The 6,546-nt window shown below is 36.0% G+C and overlaps 1 long non-coding RNA gene across 1 annotated transcript; it reads left to right on the top strand.

The window, feature by feature from the left end:
* The first annotated feature begins 399 nt into the window (after nt 1-399).
* Nucleotides 400-5,881, top strand: LOC136830545 (uncharacterized). Its single transcript, XR_010850652.1, has 3 exons — nt 400-597; nt 2,879-2,983; nt 4,027-5,881. It is a non-coding gene; the product is annotated as an uncharacterized lncRNA (long non-coding RNA).
* The last annotated feature ends 665 nt before the right edge of the window (nt 5,882-6,546 follow it).

Below are 6,546 nucleotides of genomic sequence, written 5' to 3'. Positions count from 1 at the left end.
ATTTACAGTTGTTTTATCAGTGGAATATTTCCAGTCTTTCATTTAGATAATATCTTTATTTTGTGTTCAAAATTTTATGTTCAAGTTTATTGGAATTTCTTGGATTAATTAGTTATGGCTGAGAATTGGGTAAAAGACAAGGTTTGCTACCTAATACTGTACTGTGAGTGATACCTGCTTTCCAGAGAAGAAACTCATTACTCTGCTCTTATAATGGGTACAAGCTTTTGGTTATCGAGAAAGTCAAGAGTTAGTTGCCCATGACTAGTTTTTTTAACATGACCACATGTTTATTTCAGCTATAAGTCTCACTCCAATATTAGGAGCACTGTTATTCATGGAACAATTCTTGGAGCTCTGCACGTCAGTATTTTATTTTCTGTTTTGTTTCAGACCTCTAGGAATAAGACCAAGTATGAGGAACATTACGCTGTTGTTGGTTTCTTCAAAGATGTATGTTGCTGGAGGTATTAACTGAAGCATCTTTTGCTATGTTGTTACTGGAGCTTTATGTAGTTCATATAAGACTGACAGGTGTGGCCAATCTTGCAAAAAGTGAGCATCTACAAGAAACTGGTGATTGGCTCTTATTTAAAGGTAACAATGAATTATTTATTTGGTGGTTACTTAAAAAGATACTCAAATGGAGGTTTGACCGTAGGTAGCTCATCTCAAATTTTTGTGTTCCTAGAAGAGGGAATGTCAATTGGTTATGGTGCTCATGAGCCTAAAATTAATTAGAAATTGTTACTTCTGATGGAACAGCTCCAAACACTCCTGTAGAACGACAAAGACTGAGTAGAGAGATGAGTCACATTCTGAAATGAGTGAAGGAAAGAACTGTGAGTTGTTAGACTCTTGTTGGAAGAAGACCTGTGTATTTACCAATCCTGGTGCTGGCCTTTGACTTATTTCTCAGCAAATCTCTATTTATGATGGGAGCAAATGAAAAAAGAATTTGCTATGATGCAATAGAAATACAACAAGTACCTGATTGACATGCCTTCTGAGCTAGCTATGTAAAACTTTAGGAGGACTGAATAGGTTTGAGTAACTAGAGGTATTTGGACTTGAACAAACAAATACAATATTTATCAGCATGTCAGCAGTAAAACAGCAAATTGTGAATAACATGATCTCCAGCTATTTTCTGTTCCCATTACATTGAGATCAAATCATCATTTAAAACATGAGGAATAATGGAGTGAATTTAACGGTATCATGGTACATGCTACTCCTTCTGGATTACGCCTTGTGAAATAATCCAAACATGAGCTGCCTGGCTCGGTTGAATGCTTAGCAGTGTAAGTTCTTAGCCCAAATCACGTATGTGTTCTGAGTGTACTAAATCCGGTTTATACTGTGTATGGGTCATGTCAGGATTAGCGAACCCACTCACAGCAGGGTTTGCTATTCTTTACAAGAAGATTATTGGGTTCATTATTCTTTACATGGGAATAATCGGGTTCGCTGTTCTAGACATGAACACTTTGGTACCAGACATTTGATCCCCCAGGGACTAGTACTAAACAAGGCAAAATTCATTTGACCCCCAGGGGCTAGTACTAAACACGGCGAAACAGTGTAGATGAATCACTGTTTTGCCATGGTAAGTACTAGCCCTCATGTGGAATTGGAGTTTGGACTGGAAAGGGTTGACCATTCTTTACATGGGGATCACTGGGTTTGCTGTTCTTGACATGGAGATGTTGGGTTCGCTAATCTTGACATGATCCCTGTGTACTGTACTGATCTGTCTCTGTTGGTGTTGTTATCATTAGAGTAGTTTGCCAAGACAGTTAGGTCACATAACTAACTCATAAGGCTGGCCTGAAGTGTTTTCCCTTGAAAAGGAGACAAACATGGGTGAAAAGTAAAGTTTTAAAAATTTGAGAACTTGATGGGACAAGACAAAAGAGTAAAGTAAGAAACTTAAAAAACTGAAAGCATTGTAATTTGAGTCAAAGGTTCACAGCAAAGGGCTCTTAGTGTGGTCTTCAGTTCGCCACACAAAGTACTTTGCATTCAGTCTGTTTCTGGTCAGTCGTGTAGGGGATTAATACAGTATTGCTCTATATGTATTAGTAGATACTGCTAAGACATCTTATGGTTTCAACTTGTGCTAATATAGAGAAAATATAACGAATAAGATGTTTCCAAGATAAAACACCAATGAAGAGACATTTGTTTGGAACAAGATAAAAAGGACATTATTGTTCTAGCTGAGAATGTTACCACAGACTAGAACTGCAAAATAAAGGAGAGAAAAACAAAGACCAGGGAAGAGGAATATATAAAATACAGTTGAAATAAAATTCAAGATAAATAAACAAATCTGTATGTGAAGAAACATCTGGGAAGAAAGGCCTCAATGCAACTGAAGCAGCTGGAAATGACAAGCATCTGAATCTACAACAACACTGATAATGTGACACCTCAACAAGATAAAGCTGCAGATACTATGGAGGACAGGTTCTGAGAGCAATGGTGGAAGCTCCATTTGAACTGAAACCCATAGACAATGGTAAACAGGGTATCTTTATGAAAAAGGAAGCCATCACTTTTGAGTGCATGTAATCCGCGTTGGGAGGTGATGATTCTGAGGTGCTGGTGTCGTTCTGAAGGTGAAGAGTGTGTAGTTCACTAGGCCATGCTATAAGTAGAGCTACATCCATTTTTTGTTTGTAGGAACCTCTTGTGATAATTTGTTTCATATAACTATTTTATTTTTATTTTTCATAATCACCTTAAGCTGGCAGATGCACTGTAAAATTTCTTAGCTTGTGTAGTGATTTTTTTATTACTTTAATATTTCTGTTTTTTGGGGTATGCCAGATCATATATTTAAAAACATTCGTGTGTTCATTTCCATTTGCAGGTCTGTAGCTCACTCCCAGGAGCAGCCAAGTTTATATACCCCCTTAGATGCACTACCAGACATTTCTCAAGCAGCCTACAATCCTCTGAAAGACGATATCTTATGGTGAGTATTGTACTCCTGACTTAGTTTTGCTATAAACACAAGCAATGGCTGTCTCTTCTCTTTCTTCTGTTAAGTGTTTCCAAAACCTATCCTCATTTCTTTTCATAATCATTTTGTTTGTGTTGTACAGTGCTGCTTATCATTTCTCAAGCATGTTCAGTCTAGTGTTTCTTGTTAGTGGACTGTTTTTCTCTAGCTTTCAAGCACAGATTTTTCTGTCCATGATTTCATTTTTAATTTGTATATATTAATTTGATTTATTAAGTAGGCTTTAGTTACAGAGGCACCAGTGTATATGTCCTTCATTTTATATCCTCTTTGCTCTAATGTAGGTTTTGTTGTTGTTATCTTTGTGACAGTACTTAACAAAATGGCATTTAATTTTCCAACCAAACTTACAAGGACTAAACAGACATCAGTGAGTGATAAACCCACTAAAGAGTAATGCAGATAAAACCTCAAGAGATTAAGATTAGGAGACGAACACGAGACAACCTACGCACATAAAAATGTGATAAAGTGAAAAAAAATATGAAGATAATGGTGCAGTCCATTTCAAAGCAACATTAAAGTGTCTCTTAAACTCATCAAAAGAATTAACATCCATCAAACACCCAGAGAGGCTGATCCACAATTTTGTAATGTAGGTTCTGTAAGACTTGTGGCGATGAATAAGCTGACATCAGATATTAGGACGCCCCCTCATAGGGATCTCCTGAAGAATTCCTTCTTCAACAAGAGGTGAAATTTGAAGCCAAGTCCTGTTAAAGATATCAGATGGCTATGTGGGAGACGTTTTTGAAGATTACTGTGTGTAAAAGCTAAGAGTTATACAGTTAGTTGTACTGATACATATTAAAAGTGATTCGAATCTTATTGAAAACATATTTCTAAAATATATAGCTTGAGCATTTTTGCATTGGAGCAGCTTTTGTATAGAATTAGAGGAAATGGATAGTAAATGCATCAGAGTCTTTCCATGTCAGAATTATCATTCAGTGTTCTTACTGGCTTCACTAAAACCTTGGTTTTTTTCTTTTCAGGTTATTTTACAAAGTTAAAGATTTCCTCATAACAATGAAGAATTGTCGGACAGAGAACTTCACATAATTTTTGCGCTGTTTAACGAAGAAGAGCCCATTCTGGCATAAGGCCAGCTTCATCTAACAAGCAGTCAGTCAAGTTTTTTCCAATCTGTTACCGAACTTACATTCATGGAAAAGTTTTTTCTCAAATGAGAATATTTTAACGAACTATAATTTCTTGTTGCTGCTTTTCAGCATTTTATAATGACTTTTATATCTTTACATCAAACTGTAGGATATAGTTATGTGTGTGGGTGATATGTTTGGAGGCCTGAATATTTGTTAGTTTTTTATGGTTTTTCAAAGGTACCTGTGTACCTATGTAATGATGATGACTTGCAAGGTGCCTGGGGATATGGAAAAAAATTTCTTGATACTGTTTGATGACTGAATGGGTATATTGCCTGACCTTTAGCTGTGCTGCATATTGACTGATAGGTTCATTCATTTATTCATTATTAATTTATTCTTCTTTTGTCAATATCAGAGTCTTGAAACCTCACCTTTTCTGGCAATTTTTGAGCACTCTTGTGTCCAAGGCTTAGTCCCCTGGACTATGAAGGGTTTGTTAGTCTGTTTCTCTAATAGTTTAAAAGTTTCTGAGTTTTGTACAATACTTGTTTTGGTAATGTCATTTTCAGACAGAACCCTTAAAATGATACTTTGTGCAGAGCATCCTTTTCCTTCTGTGTGATCTTATCTTGTAAAAGTCATCAGTTTATATTCAGATTAGATAAATGACCCTAGAACACCACTTTTCATAGCAGTGAATGTTTAGGGGCTTTGGCTGAAGAAGAGTAATGAACTGGAGACTTTGAATGAAAGTGCACACTCTTTGGAGGGAATAGAAACAGTCAGAAACTGGAAGTTGGTACAGTATTAGGTAATTTGATAAAACTAACTAGAAGGTGTCTAAAAGTAATACTATGATGTTTGTGCAATATAGATGGTGCTTGAGATATTGTATACTTGTAAAATGTCTGGAATATTTGAATAGAAGAAGCAATGTAATTGCATTAGGAGTTTATGATGATTGATTTTTTAAGCAATTGTAATAATTTTAATTTGTACAGATGTCAGAGAGCTTAATCACTTATATAATGGATTGCATGGGGCATATTAATTTTTGCATAATTTTATGCATCTGCAACTACAGGAATTTCCTGTGGGCGTATGTATGTGGTTCGCCCTTTAAATTACTCACATGGTGCACTGTAGGCACTACTGAAGGGTGTTTGTAGCATCCTTTCTGCCCCTGGCTGCTGTACCCACATTTTAGCCTTTTCAACTACCTTCATTCCCATTTCCTTTCTTCTGTCTTGCTGTCCAACCACTCCAATTCCTTCTTTTCACTGTCTTAAACACTGAATGGCTGAAAGTGCCCCTTCAGTGCTTGGCTTTATAGCTAAACCCTTATAAATCAAACGACATTTTGGCGTTGTATCAACGTTGGTCAGAGTTTATTAAGCAATTGCTCAAAATCCACATAACACTGATTTTTATTTTCAGGACATCATTAGCAAAATATAATTGTGATTCTATAAGAGAGTTGAAAGAGCTGCATCATTAAAGGAGAGTGATTGTGAATGAGTGTTTTAATAGAGTTGAATCTGCTGCATCATACTGCTAATATGAATCTGTGTTTATCAAGGCTATTTTGATTAGCTGTTCGAATTTCATGTTGGCTGAGAGATTTTTGGGTTTAACATCTCATTCTCAAACCCTTTTAAAACTAGAAAAAGTGCAATTTTTGGGGGGTCATGAATGTTCTCATACCTATTTTTTTGGAATAAGTAAAATTATTTGTCCTTTTTGAAGGGTATCAGTATGTGATATGCTTTGAAGGGTATCAGTATGTGATATGCCTGTTTATACTCTTTATTTAAGTTTAGTATAGTACCTTAGTGCAGCATTGGCCAAATCTTTGAATTATTTAAGAAGTACATATTTCATGGATGTTTTCATGTGTAAGTGGATATGGGTTGGTTGTTTCAGTATTTTTGAGGTATTTCCTTTAATATGAACCAAGAAAGGGTTTTCTGTTCTTGTAGTTCAAAGGGTATATTACATAGGCCTTATTGCAAATTTAAGTCAAACTAAATAAGAAAAACAGCCGACTGGTTAAGCTTCGTTTTGGAGAATCTCTGGTATTGATTGCAAGAATCTCAGAAATTCACTTTGAGCTTAGGAATGATAACTTAAGGCAAAGTCCATGTTACATTTTACCATCAAAAGCCAAGCAGGACACTGTCTAACTGGTGAGTGATACTTCAGAAGTTTACCTGAAGGATTGCACTAACCTTTGAGAAGGATGTCACTGAATGGTCTCATACCAAAAGTTGTGCTGCTATTATTAAGCTTCTTCAAGAGGGTGAATGAAAATCAAATGCTATTGGGGATGGCCATTAGTGGTCATCTTCTCATGCTCCAGATATTAGCTAAGATGTAAATCCTAAGTGAGATCACAAGTCCAGTTGC

Source organism: Macrobrachium rosenbergii, chromosome 47 (genome assembly GCF_040412425.1).
Source record: "Macrobrachium rosenbergii isolate ZJJX-2024 chromosome 47, ASM4041242v1, whole genome shotgun sequence".
NCBI lineage: Eukaryota > Metazoa > Arthropoda > Malacostraca > Decapoda > Palaemonidae > Macrobrachium > Macrobrachium rosenbergii.
Note: the sequence above shows the minus strand (reverse complement) of the source record. Positions and strands in the feature narration are given on the sequence as shown.